Here is a 14,265-nt window from a genome sequence, read left to right as displayed (position 1 = left end):
GAATAATATACTCATTTAAAATATACCTATATAATTATTATGCTTAATGTAAAACAAAACACATACAAAAATTTTTTCTAATGGCACTACTACAGGCAAGGCAAAAACTCTTTCTTGAAGAATGACAAAAAATCTTTATTTTTATGTAAAAAGCACAAATATACATATAGTACATAAATTGATGGTGAGCATATGTTGATATGAAAATTTCAACAAAGAAGCCCAAAAATTTTTTTTTAAAAAAAGTGTTTCAATGAGGATTTGGTGGTTGAGACATAATGAACAAATCTGTGAAGAAATTCTATTTATGATCTTTAAATATCAACATTGGTATGAGACCAGATAGATGGATTTTGCAATAATTAGTATTTGCCAATTTTGCAAGAAATAAAATACTGAGATTGGATAATAAGTTCAATATCAGGCTGGGGGTGGGTATGCAGCTCAGTGATAGAGTGCATGCATGGGCTGAGATAGCATGTATGGGTTCAATACTACAAAACAAAACCAGTACCAAAAAAGTACAATGTTTTTTTCTTCAGATTAAGGCAAATGACAGCTCACTTTTCCAGATTATTTCAATGTGAACTAGTCTCTTCCCTGGATCCTCATCATGCCTATATGTACATCATCTTTTGTCTCATAAAGTTTAGGAAAAGGTGATTGCCTAATTTCATCATCTTATTCTCCTGTCTCAATACACCTAGATCAAAATACCAAATACAAAAAGAAAGTCCCCAGGAGCTAAAAGCAAGTTATTTTAATAACAATTGTGGTTATAAACATGCAAAATTACAAGCTAGAGAAGGATCTACTTTTTTCTTAAATACCTATAAATCCCCAATATCTGGAAATTCCTGCTGTCACATTGTTCTTTCTATTCAGGAGACCCCTCCTATTGCAACTGAAGTTTACTTGGTATTGCTCCTCCTTCAATAGAAGAGTACTCATAGTTATTTATTAAACTGACAATCTTTTACTCTGAGAAGGAAATCAGAAACATTATCACAAAAGGCTGAGACTGACTTGTTGCTCATGTTTTCTAGTAAATGTGACATGTGGCCCCAGAGTCAGTGAAGACTACCCAGTCACCACCCAGTTACCAGCTCATTACGATCTCTCTCTCCACCTTAAGCCACTTTGATAAGCAGGAGAATAAGGAACACACACTTGAGCACACAATCTGATCTCTGCAACCTGAGGCCGGACCAGCAACCTACCCTTCTGGGAAGATAAGTGTTCCTCTCTACTCCTGTTACTGTCTTTCTTGCAGCCACCCTTCCCAAATGAACTTGCCCCATCACAGGAGCAAACTGAGGAAATGCAACAGAGAACAGCTGGTGAAGGCTCCAGGAGATGCAAAGCAAAGTGCCCAAACCCATATGCCCTTTCCAGGAAGGAAGGTGGAGAAGAGAGAGGCTGCCCTGCACCACCACTTTGGCTCCTGGGAATATACCACACAAACTTTCAAAAGAAAAGGAAGATTTGGTTTTTATGTTTGATGTCAAGAATCTCTAGTCACATAATTGGACCAAAAGTTCCCTATGGAAACCATCTCAGCCTACATTTTACCTTACTGAAGAGGAGAGATGTCACCATCTGGACCTGCTAAGCTAAACACAGTCTCCAAGTTAAAGAATTTCAGGAGGAATACAGGTCTCCCAGATTCTGTTCCACTGTTTTTCTTACTACAGTAGTCCCCTCATCCACAGTTTCAGTGCTCACTGGTTAAATAAAACTTGAACATATTAATAGGAAATTCCAGAAATAAACAATTCACAAGTTTTACGTTATGCTCGATTCTGAGTATATTGATAAAATCTCACCATCTCCTTCCATCTCGTTCCATCAAGACCAGAACATGAAGTATTCCTTTGTATAGTATACCCATGCTGCATGTGCCACCTACTCATTAGTCACTCAGTAACCATATCCATTATAGAATTGATATTGCAGGTGCTTATGTTCAAGTAACCATTAATGGCCCCAAATTGCAAACTATTAAAGTGTATTATTATTATTATTATTATTTTACATTTTATTATTAATCTTTTACTGTGACTAATCTATAAATTAAAGTACCATAAATATTAATGTACATGGAAAAACCCAACCTATATTCAGAGGTTTTCACTTGGGGTTTTAGAACATATCACCACAGGTTAGGGGGAGTACTATAAAATCATTGTGACTCCTTAACTAAGGAAAATTTTTAGAAAGTAAAAATTTAAAAATGCATTGCTTTAACTTCTGAAATCAGAAAGCTTACAAATGATTGTCAGTCATGTCATGTGTGAGACTGATATAAAACTGCAACCACACGGTTATCCTCTCCATTCACTTGCCCGGCTTTTTCCACCCTCTAAGTTTGTTTACATCCTGTCACAAATGAATTTTGGCTCTATGAAGATGTGTATTTTTATTTGTTTTGCTTACTGCTATATTTCCAGGACCCACCACAGTGTCTGGCACATAGTAAGTCTTCAAAAACTACTTATTGAGGGGCTGAATGAATAAATACTTGCAGCTTCTTGCAGGGGTCCAGCCCCAGCGGGGTCCAGGGTGTCCTGAAGGATGAGTGGCATCGGCGAAAAGATGAGACAGAAGTCGTTCTGTTTGAGCAATCTCCAGAGAGAGAGCTAAAGCAGCTTTCTCTGGGTCCCCTTTTATTACAATTTTTCTCATTATTATAGATTCACAATACGTCATTAATTATATAATTTAAAACTTTGCCAAGACATGACATTTCCTTAACCATGATTGAGGGTACATTAATTTACATTTTTCCAGGATGTGACCTTCAGTTACATAATTATTAAAAGTACAGAATCATTAATAAAATATGTCACTAATTTACATTCTTCAGATTTTCCCAAGATTTACTATTTTTCCCAAGATGTTATTTTCTTATTAACTAATGCCAAACTACGTAACAGACTCTAAGTCTCTTAATAAATCATTAATCTAAAGTACACTTGTACTTTATTTCTAATTTAAAATTCCCATCTAAAAAAGTCCCTTTAAATCTTATATTTAAAATATTCTAAAGTTTATATGAATCATCCTTAAAACATATCAGAAACCTATACAACTAAAGACTTAAGAATTTCTAAACTTAAGAATCTAAATAAAATAATATTTCTTACATTATTCTAAAACTATGTCTTATAAAGCTATTTTAATTAATTTCTAAATTTACTCTCATAAAACTGGTTGAGCTGCTTTCTCAAAGAGTTTCTTTGTTTCTCAGTCAAGGTACACTAGTTCTCAAAGAGTTTGTTTCTCAGTTTAGGTGCACTAGTTCTCATGACCTATCAGAGGATGATTGTTGTCCATAATTAGGTTTGTCCACAATGTACTAAGATAGAAGAATAGCCTTTTACTTTGTCCTAAATATGCTGAGGGGTGGTAGAACAGCCTCCAAGGCATGACCTACCTGTTATGTTCTAGCCATCTGAAATTTAATTTGTTTGGCATTTGACAAACCTATGCCTCCTGTGAGAAACATAAGCATGAAAATGCAAAGTCCCAATTACATAAAAAAAGGGTCTCATGGTTTCGGTTACCCACCAACCAGCATGGCTTTGCCAGCATTCATCCTCACTGTGACCCTGTCAAGACAGTGGGAGAGCGGCTTTGCCAACACTTTTTCTCACTGTGACCCTGTCAAGACAGTGAGTGGGGGATCGCCTCCACCAGCTTCTCTTAAGGGAAACCACTTCCAATTAAGTGACATTCCTCAACATCCTGACTGAAACACAGGGTCATCATACTCAACAGATAATCCAAACCTAAAAATCATGTGTGTGTGTGTGTGTGTGTGTGTGTGTGTGTGTTTATTTTTCTCATCCCTCTTTGTCCCTCACTGGAACCTACTAGTTTGGCTATGCTGGTTGTGGCATCACACAGTGGACAATGGGCACTGATATTGCAAGAAGTCAAAAAGAGGCAGGCCATAACATGGTGTAAGCAAAATACAGAAGCATGCATTGGGCCTAAGTCTAAAGCAACCAAAAGGGAGGTGTCAGCACTAGACTGAGAACTCCAAGCCCTCTGCTGAAGTGTCTACACCGGCTGAGGATTTAATATAATTTTCTCATTCCAATACCCTAGACTATGACTCTAATGCCTGGATTTGGATGTTTTGCCATTTCCAATTTCCCAACATTGATCTTACACAACTAGTCTTTGTATGGCTATCTTCTACCTTGTGCTGAAAATCCTAACACCTTAGGTGACAAAGTATTCTACATTGTGAGTAGTGTTCCAAGACACAGTGAATAAAGCACATATAGAATATAACTGCCCCTCTTCCAGTATGCATGGCTTTATTTCTGTATCTAGACACATGCTGTTATAAAAGTCTTTCACTGCAGTATTTCATTATGGATAGTCCAATTCACTTCATTTAATAATAATCCAGAAGCAACCTGGATTTACAATCTGTAAAATTTTTAAAAGACAGATAAACAATGCATAATTTAAAAGTAGAACCATAAAATTATAAACCTTACAATCATGATAACTACTTTTAATATAAGTGAGCAAACAAATTCTTAACAAGTAATTTTGTCTTAAATTGTTAGACCAAAGGTAAATACTAAATTGTGTAAGCAGCAATAAGTTAGTCATTTTCAATGATGTACAGGCATGCCTTTTATCTCCATATTTTGAAAATATCCATAATTATATTTACAAGCAGGGGTCACAGCTATATTTTAACATTTTTTTAAAAAAGGAAAAGTAAGTAGGAATACATGTATATTATACTCATATTAAAAAATAAGTAATGATAAAAAAACAAAATAAATACAAACTATTACCAATAATGGAACAGAGAATAAATTTAAAGAAACAGAATCAAAGTCAAACCTGTTGGAATATATCATGTTACATGTTATTGTTATTAGAAACCCAGATTTCATTGTTAGAGACAAAATAAAAATATAAAAAAGATAAATTTGAATTGACATTCTAAGAATTCATGACTTTTCAAATGTATTTCCTTGTTCTGCCTAATGAAAGGGCTTAGAAGCAATGTTGTCCTAAATTTTAAGATCCTAAATGCCAAGAATCAGGAACACAGTTACTTGTAGTCATATTATTCCTACTTTTCCAATTATTTAAACATTTTATATTAAAAAATGTAAAAAAAGAATATTGGTGGGCTGGGGATGTGGCTCAAGTGGTAGAGCACTCCCCTGGCATGCACAGGGTGCTGGGTTTGATCCTCAGCACCACATAAAAATAAAATAAAGATGTTATGTCCACCAAAATCTCAAAATAAATATTAAAAATTCTCTCAATTCTCTCTCTCTCTCTCTCTCTCCCTCTCTCTCTCTCTCTCAAAAAAGGAATGTTGTTCATTATAATTCTAGTAATGATATTATCTGCAGGTAACAATTGTAAACCCTGGGGCAGGGGTAATGATCTGAAGTCAGTGAAGTGGTGCTCAAAGCAGACAGGTCCTAAAAGACATTTGGTTCCTCAAAGAAGAAAACCTCATGAAAATCCAGGTTTTCGTAGCTTTTCCCAGAGCACCTCCCACTGCTCTGACTCCTTTTCTTAATATTGGAGTGGTGGAAAGGCTCTTTTTTTTTCTCTTTATCCCCATCTCCTGCTGGCTAACAATTGCCTCAGATTCTATGTATAAGCTTTTCCTTTACTAGGATATTAGTTTCTGTCAACCCACCTCCAAAGTGTAATGAACATATAGCCCTATGTGATTCCCAATCTTAAATAGGATCTTCTGAGTGAGACATTTCCTGACTTCCCAATTCTGTTAAGATAAAAAAAGCTTATTACAGAAATAAGGAAAACTATTGTAACACATACTTCCTCCTATTTTCTGGTAATAAAGGATGCACCAATTAATTTTAGGAGGTGAATATCTACCAAAATGTTCAATAAAAATGTTTAATCAAATTTAGTTACATTAAGATAAGGTGGTTTCATTATCCTATGATTTGAATTTTCCCACCTACTTTTGAGAAAATGGAATAGACTTTCTGCTATACAAGAGTATAGAATATATGGATTGCATTTGCCTTGAAATGTGGTTACTGCTTGCTACATTGAAGTGTGATGCTTAACATTATGTGTCAACTTGGCTTGAATAAGTCTCAAAATTTTGATGAAATTCCCTTACAGAGGTTGCTATGAAGATTTCTTTAGATGTGGCTGATATTTAAATAGATTTTCAGTAAGACAAAATACCTGTAATAATTTCATCCAATCATCTGAAGGCTTTATGAGAAAAGACTGAGTTCTTCTAAAGAAGCATGATTCTGCTGCCAGACTTCCTTTAGACTGAAACTACATCATCATCTCTTTTCTAGCCCACAGGAGTGCTCTGCAGATTTTAGAATTATCAATCTCAGCAAATGCCTAAAACTAAAGCTGTATCCCCTCTCCTCCCACTACCCCTCTCCTCCTCCTCCTCCTCCTCCTCCTTCTTCTTCTTCTCTCTCTCTCTCTCTCTCTCTCTCACACACACACACACAAACACACACACACACACACACACACACACACACACACACACACACACACATGCAAACAATCTATTGAATCTGTTTTTCTAATGAACCTTGACTAATACAGAGAGAATAGAGGGAAGTAAGAAAACTAATTTAACAAGTGCATGGATCACTCTTTCTATTAGTTATTTTAATTTCCCAAGAAACCCTAGAAAGTAAGTTTAATTATTATTGTAATTTAAGAGGAGAAAAAAATGAGTCCCAGAGAAGATAAGAGATACTTTCTTGTATAATGGGAAGCCATGCAAAGAACCTACAATGACAGTCTTCATGCCTTCTGCCATTCTTAGATTATCTGCCTGTGAGAGACACTGGCTAGGGAAACTTGTATTAGTCAGAGACAGCACTATGCTCCAAAAATAAGAGAGACTCTTTGGATTAGAGAAGGGTAAAAATAAACCTCAGAGTTATTGTTGGTAAGCTGTGATTGTTGCTGTGGTTTTATTAAGCAATAATTTTTTCTGACATTGTGCTGGTTTTCAGAGATTATGAGATAGTCCCCATTTTAAAAATAAAACACAAAAATATATTTCTTCATTCCATTAGTGAGCTGAGAATGGTTTTTATTTTCTTTCAAGTTTTTTGCCCAATTTTCTTGATGCAGCGCCCATATTTGTAAGTTTCACTGAGACTAGACTAGGACAAATCTTTGTCCTTCAAATGGAGCATGTGTTTCTATTTCAAAGTCTGTGGCCCACGTGTACCTTGGGTAAGAACAATGAATGGAAGAGTTGCCAAAATTATAGTATCCTAGGGGAAAAGCAATGTAGACTAATTGTACTCTCTAAAGAGTAAAATAAAGAATAGGCTTCTTTGCTCAAAGCCAAAATAATTTCTATATATCTCTAGTATTTAAAAGTTCTCAAGAAAGCATCCCAAATTTATTCTTAGGACTATAAAATATGATGGCATTAAGGCACCACACTAGAGGTAGAAATGAGTTTGAGTGGATGACATCTTTTTAAATAGAGAGAAAGAGTTTTCTGACGTTAATATAAATGTATACTTTGATTTTTTTGGAGACCTCTCAAAATATTTTAGATGAAAACATGAGTCAGTTAAAATATGATAATAAAATCAAATCTTTTGTACATATTTATGTCACTATATTTTTATTTTGGAACTGGTTTTAAGACTGAACTTAAATTTTATAGCAATGAGTTATCAATTTATTATTTCTGCTGTTTTTTCTCTTTTGTATTGATCACTAGAAAAACACAAGCTTGCAAGAGGAAATGTCAATATTTCAGACTAAGCAGAATGGAGACTACCCCCTAACTTTTCTGACCTTAAATTCAGAAGAAATATATTGATAGGAGATATAGAAATCAAAAGCGAAAACAGAAAAAGAAAATTAGCTCAACTGGGCTTAAAATCTGAGAGTAGTATTTAGAGCTAAGAAATAAATTTGAGTGAAATGCATCTTAGAATAAAAGCAAAACCAAAATTCCAGTGAAGAAACCAAACCACATATGTAAGATGGAAAGAGTAAGGCAATTCATTGGAAAAGCTAAAATTCTAGTAGAAATGAGATTAGAAAGAAAAAGAAGATGCAAAATGGATGAAAATGAAAAGAGAAGATCTGTGAGATCTGAATGCTGTGAGAGTTTCATTTAGCAGGGCAGAGGCTCCTCCATTGCCTTCAGGTTGGATGAGTCCCCAGGCCTTTCTAATGAAAGAGTCGCATATTGTGATTTCCTCATTTCTCTCTAATGATGACGCTTTCAAAAAGTTTCTCCTTAGCTCTGATATTTGGAACTTTTCCCCACTCACCAAAACTCAAAATAATTATTAATTGGAGAAACTGTTTTCTTTTTTATCAAAACAAATGCTGCTCTTTGTTGATTTTCTCTATTCATGTTAATGTTTTTACAACTTATTGGTGTCTTTCCCCTTACTAAACATGACCTTTTTGTTTTAATTAATTTTAGCATTTACATGAAAGAATACTTTGTATAGATTCATTTATTCAGTGTTTTGACCTTAATAACACTCTCTGGGAATAAAGTTATTTTCCATTATTTTGTTATTGTTGTTGTTTTTCCAAATAAAATTATGCTCTTTTTATGCATGGTATTATATTTGAAGAATGCTAATGCAATAATGAAGCCATACTCAAGCTAATTCATAGCCAAAAATGTTGTTTAAGCACCCACCAATATTGTGACTCTCTTTTAAGCTACAATTTTATGCACTTCCTTTTGTTTGCTGTTATTTCTAGGGTCTTGAATTTCCAACTAGACTATAAAATCCTCCATGATAGCAACAGTATTTTAATGCATTTATGACCTCCATTGATATTGGTATAGTGCTCAGTAAAATGTGCATTTGAATGAGTGTGTGTTGAATTGATACAGTTCTTAAACATGCATATAATTGAGTCATGTGACATCTCTGAGTTGCCAAGTTTTTGAGTTAAAAGGTACTTAAATTAAAGTAGCAAGCTTCCTTAAAATTGATAAGATTTTTCTAAAATCTCATTATTCCTAATTCAATTTGTTAAAAAAGATGCATATTTCAAGATCCAACAATTTTAGAATATCACTTATTCAATTGCATTTTTGCTATTTAACTTTAGAAATCTTAAATAAATCTTATTTAGTATACATCTTTTCTTTTTGGCAAAGAATATACTTAAAGAGTTAGAACAACATACATTCATTTTTGGCAAGAATTCTTACTATATTGGCAAGGTTCAGTTGTTTCTTTTAAGATATTTGTATTTCTTAAAAGCTTCACAACAAACAATAACAATATGTGAATTATGTGAAACTGAAGTTCATTCTGTATGTTGTGTATAGATTTATCTTCTCATATACTAAAATATTTGCTGTCCTAAACACATTTTTACTGGCTCTGGTGCAATATAAACCTTTGGTAGCTCTCAGTTTTCCTAAACATTTTTTAAAGTTTTTGTTGTTGTTGTTGTTCTAGCTCAGAATTCTTTTTGTGTGTGTGAAAGTTTTTTACTTAGAATTTTTAAAAAAGTGTAAGAATTATAAAAACTTTCAGATCCATGTTGTCTTAGAGATTAATTGGTTAAAAATTAACTTTTTAGTACTCAAAGCTACTCTTTTTTTAATATATAATTTTTAGGTGTACATTGACAGAACACAATGCCTTTATTTTTATGTGGTGCTGAGGATTGAACCCAGGTCCCACCCACACTAGGCGAGCAAATCCCAGCCCTCAAAGCTCCTTTTTATGTGAAGTTGCCTGTGTGCTTCTCTCTTTCTCTCCTTCCCTCACTGAATCTTGATTTATATGTTATCTATTTGTCAAAGCCATCAGACTTCCATCTGTTTAATTAAAACAGTGTAAATGAAACATTAGTTTTGTTATAATTAGTTGGTACCTTAATAATTTTAAAGAATTTTTTATCAATTTCTTTTGGTATTTATGTTTGTAAGAAAAAATTAACATTGACATTCATACAAATACTATTAACATTCTGAAAATGGTGAATCCACATAATGAAAAATTTGTTTTCACTTTTATGTGCAAAATACAATAATTAAACAATTTAGGGTAGTTTTTCAGGGCTACTCTGTAAATTTTCATCCAGGAGATGAGGCCTGAACATATTTTGAAGCAACTGTGTTCAGGGAAGTGAAAATATAATATACTGGAATTATGTGAATAGGGTAAAGAGATCAAGAAAGTTCAGATCTGTCATTATTTAGAGTTAGACTTCATCCTTTAGTTGGTATGGAATTGTAAAAAAAATAAAAAAATAAAAAAAATGAAAATTGAACAAGACAGTATGTTAAATTGAAAATTGAACAGGACAGTATGTGATATGTATTGGAAGGTAAGAAGAAAGATAATTCTTTTTGTTCTTTTTAGACAATTTCTAGGGTGGCTCATGGGCCCCAGGAGGAGAGATCAGAGTAAGGTGGAATTATATCACTTATTAAAAAGAAATAAGAACTCAAGAGAGAAGGAAGGAGTTTAAATTTACCTAATAAAATACCTTCCTTAGCCCTTTTTGACAACAGATAAGTAATGTGCAGATGTAGTGACAAGATGTAGGGAAAGGCACATCTCCCACACCAGCCACATGAACACCCAATAATCATCATACTTATGAACCAAAATTATATTTATTCTATTTTTATAAGTTATAATAAAGATTGTTGTCATGATGAAATAAATGATTAAAGTTTAATTCTTTTTTATATAGGTCATAAAATCCATGCAATTATATCTTGGTTAGTATAACAGATTGAATCATATCATAATTTTATCATAATCATATCATAACTTCATGATATACAAAGAAATTTGATGTCAGGAAAATAACTAAAAGAATGGTCTGAATACTTCTTTTCTGCTATTTTTTCCATTTTTTTCTGAACCTTTCATTCTGTTATAATTCAGTTATCAATTTCATTTATCAATGGACATGTATGAAGTTCTAACATATATTTCAAACTAAATGTACTTGAGAAGTTCACTTGAAGTATGCACTTTAGTGTAAAACAGGAAGTTATATAAACTTATCTATGTCCTTCTCGATTCTGACCATCCTTATTGCTATTCTCCTTTCAGTACTCAGAATCAAACTAAATATCTCTGCTCAGTCTTTGTCAGTGCCAGATTTAGTATTTGTGCCATTTAGTATTTATGCCCTATCAAGTTTCTTAACCTTTTTGAGGCCATAGATTCCTTCTATAAATTTTGCTTAAAAATATTTACATCATAAAGTTTTGAGACTTAGATAAAATAAAAAATTATTTAGACTATATAGTGCCTCAAAGAGATGCTAACACTATATGTCAATAATATCTTGGTGTATCTTTAATATTACTTGTTTGCATTTTAAATCCTATCAGAAATATGTTTTAAAATTTATTTTTATAAAATAGAAAAAAATCTAGCACTGACAAAGATTGAGCATAGACAAATTTTAATAAATTTGAAATTTTTAATAAAAATTTCTGTGTTATCATCATAGGTTTTTTTCTCTATATGTTTTACCTTATCAAATTAAACAGCTAAAATTGATATTTCTAAATATGAAATTAAAACCAACTGTGGCTCTACAGTGATCTTTAAAGAATATTATAATTAATGATGTTCTTATTAAGATAGTATGTCCAGATATCTATGCTAATTTTCGATTTTGAAAGCCAAGGTAAAAAGCACATGCATTAAATTTGACATTAGGATAGGATAATTTTTCCTCAGTTTGCCCTTGTTTTAAATAAACTATTCCCCTCCCACTGTGGCAAAAGATGTGTAGAATTTATTCATACTTTACTCTTCAAAAAGTTCTTAAGAGTAAAGGAAATGTCATTTAATATTTTATGACATATCAGTTGATGAAAAACTATGTGAATTCTCCTTTAACATCTAGAAGAATTTTCCCTCTCCTTGCATCCCCTTAATATGTGGAAGAGCTAATTAAGGTGTGGAGCATTACAGAGTATTGTATGGATTGCTGCAATTAAGTGCACATCTCCAAGCAACATAGAGCCATTATGCAAAACCATTTTGAACAGATGATATATTAAGCAGCACAGCTCTGCTGTGTATCTAGTCCTTGATACTGAGAAATACTGCACTTGAGATGGAATATGCAAATAGAAAATCCACACAAGGTCAGAGTGAGAAGGCCAAAATGCCACCCTTTGTTGGTTTCAAAATGAGAAATCCATTTCTGCTGCATAATCAAGTTAAAATAGAAAAAGAAATCCGTCAAAGAAAATTCAGATATTTCTCCTCCTTTTTGCTTCTTTGTAAAATAATTCTTTGACATTTGCCACTAGAGATAAATAGAAGAATTATTTTCACTGCGTATTATTCCTCTGGGGTGATTTTATACTTTTCTTAATTTCCTAACATTTTCCCTCTTGTATTTACTCTAATGAGAGAAAATGGTGATGAACCATTACTCAAGAAGTCATCCATGATCATTGCTTTATTTATGCTTTTCCACTCTCTGAGTTACCTTGAGAAAGAGTCTTTTCATTCTTTTCTTTCTCCAGCTTAAGTACAATAATAATAATAAACAAATAAATGTATATACTTTATTTTCCTAATAGGATAAAATGATTAATAAATGGTGAAATGATTTTTATTTAGGTAAATAAATTTTTAGTTGTTTCTCTTTTGTGTTCATCTCAGGTGCACAGGGGTCATCTCATGAATTTCTGCATTTTGTCTCATGCTATTCTCCTAACTCACCTTTTTCTTATCCTTCATCCCTAATGCCCACTTCTCTGTTTATGCAGATTTATAGTGAGTTTTATGTATGTACTTGGATAAATATAAATATGTCTCACTAAATAAGTCTTCTGTGCTTAATTCATATAGCTATAATTCAATTTTATACATTTGAAATTGTACAAATCCAGTATAATTATCTTAACATTGTCTCCAACTTCTCCTGATTATCTCTAATTCTGACATTTCTGTGAACAATGCCAAAATAAAGCAATCATGTCTATGTTTTTTTTCCAAACTTTTTCAAGAATTGCTCTAAACTTAAATCTATGAGTAAAATAACTGGAACAAAGGATATATTACATTTAACTTCATTTATAGTCAGAATAATTCAATGATCTAAATTTTCATTTAAGTATTAATTTTTTATACATAAATTTAGAGTATTCATATATTTAAAGATTTTCTGAGCAAGATGTAGATACTATTTATTTTATGTCTTGAGATATATGGATCTCTCTTTTTTAATTTTAAGAGAAAAAATAGATTCATAGAAAAATTGAGGGAAGTTACAGAGACTTTTTATATACTCCTTGCCCCACATGAGCAGAGCTGCCTCAAGTTAACATTCTGTGCCACTAATAATATATTAATATTTGTTATGAGTGTGTGTTATAGTCCTTGAAATTATACTGATATAATCAATATCCAAAATAGATAGATTTTCTTTTTAACCTGGCAGATTTTTATTTTTAATATTTACATGTTTGAATTATTAAATAGTTAGCCATATGCTTTTATTTCCTTTTAGCTCTCTAATGTGATGGATTAGACTGTAAGGCTTCTTGATATTGAACCATGTTTGCATTGTTGGGATAATGCCCAATTGATTATGTATTTTTTCTTTAAAAAATAACCTTTTCCTATTCTGGTGAAGGAGACATAACACAAAATTTCCTCTTGTGATTACTATGAAGCATACAGTTCTGTGGCACCCAACTAACACCACCATGCCATGTATTGTTTTGTAGTACATCATTAAATTTTCTTGTCAGGATTTTGTATCTAAAACCAGAAGTGAGGAAAAATGAGACCATAATTTCATTGACTTGAATTCTTGCTCACTGATTTGGGAACCCAGGTTTCCCAGCCTTCTAAATAAGCTGGCAGCTTTCACTCTGTTTGCTAGAAATCCTTGCATGGGAGCGAAAGCAACAGTTTCCTCCAGGCGCATGAAGAATCACCTATAAAACCTCCCTGCTGGTGTCTCTGTGACATTTTTTGGTGCATTTGAGTGTAAATATTTTATGGTTACTTTTTGTCTGTGCTAGGCTGGAGAAGGGAGTGTCAATGACAGGGAATGAGGCTCTTGGGTGTCTCCCAGCCCCAGACACACCCAAGAGCTTACCTACCTGTGCCAATGAACAGAAGTGTATAGGTGGCTTTGTCAAATCCTGTAAATTGGTCAGCCACCAGGTGGGTGAAGTTGGTGTTTTCATGAGCAGGGGCTGGCCCCATGAAGGCTCTACCTGCTCGTCCATCAGTGGGTGCTTCTTGA

At 33.1% G+C, this 14,265-nt stretch overlaps 1 pseudogene; it reads right to left on the bottom strand.

Annotated features, from left to right (window-relative positions):
• Positions 1-10,531: 10,531 nt before the first annotated feature.
• LOC143411113 (small nucleolar RNA U13) lies at positions 10,532-10,640 on the bottom strand (annotated as a pseudogene).
• Positions 10,641-14,265: the final 3,625 nt, after the last annotated feature.

The sequence above is a fragment of the Callospermophilus lateralis genome, chromosome 11 (assembly GCF_048772815.1).
Source record: "Callospermophilus lateralis isolate mCalLat2 chromosome 11, mCalLat2.hap1, whole genome shotgun sequence".
NCBI lineage: Eukaryota > Metazoa > Chordata > Mammalia > Rodentia > Sciuridae > Callospermophilus > Callospermophilus lateralis.
This window is presented reverse-complemented; position numbering and strand designations above follow the sequence as displayed.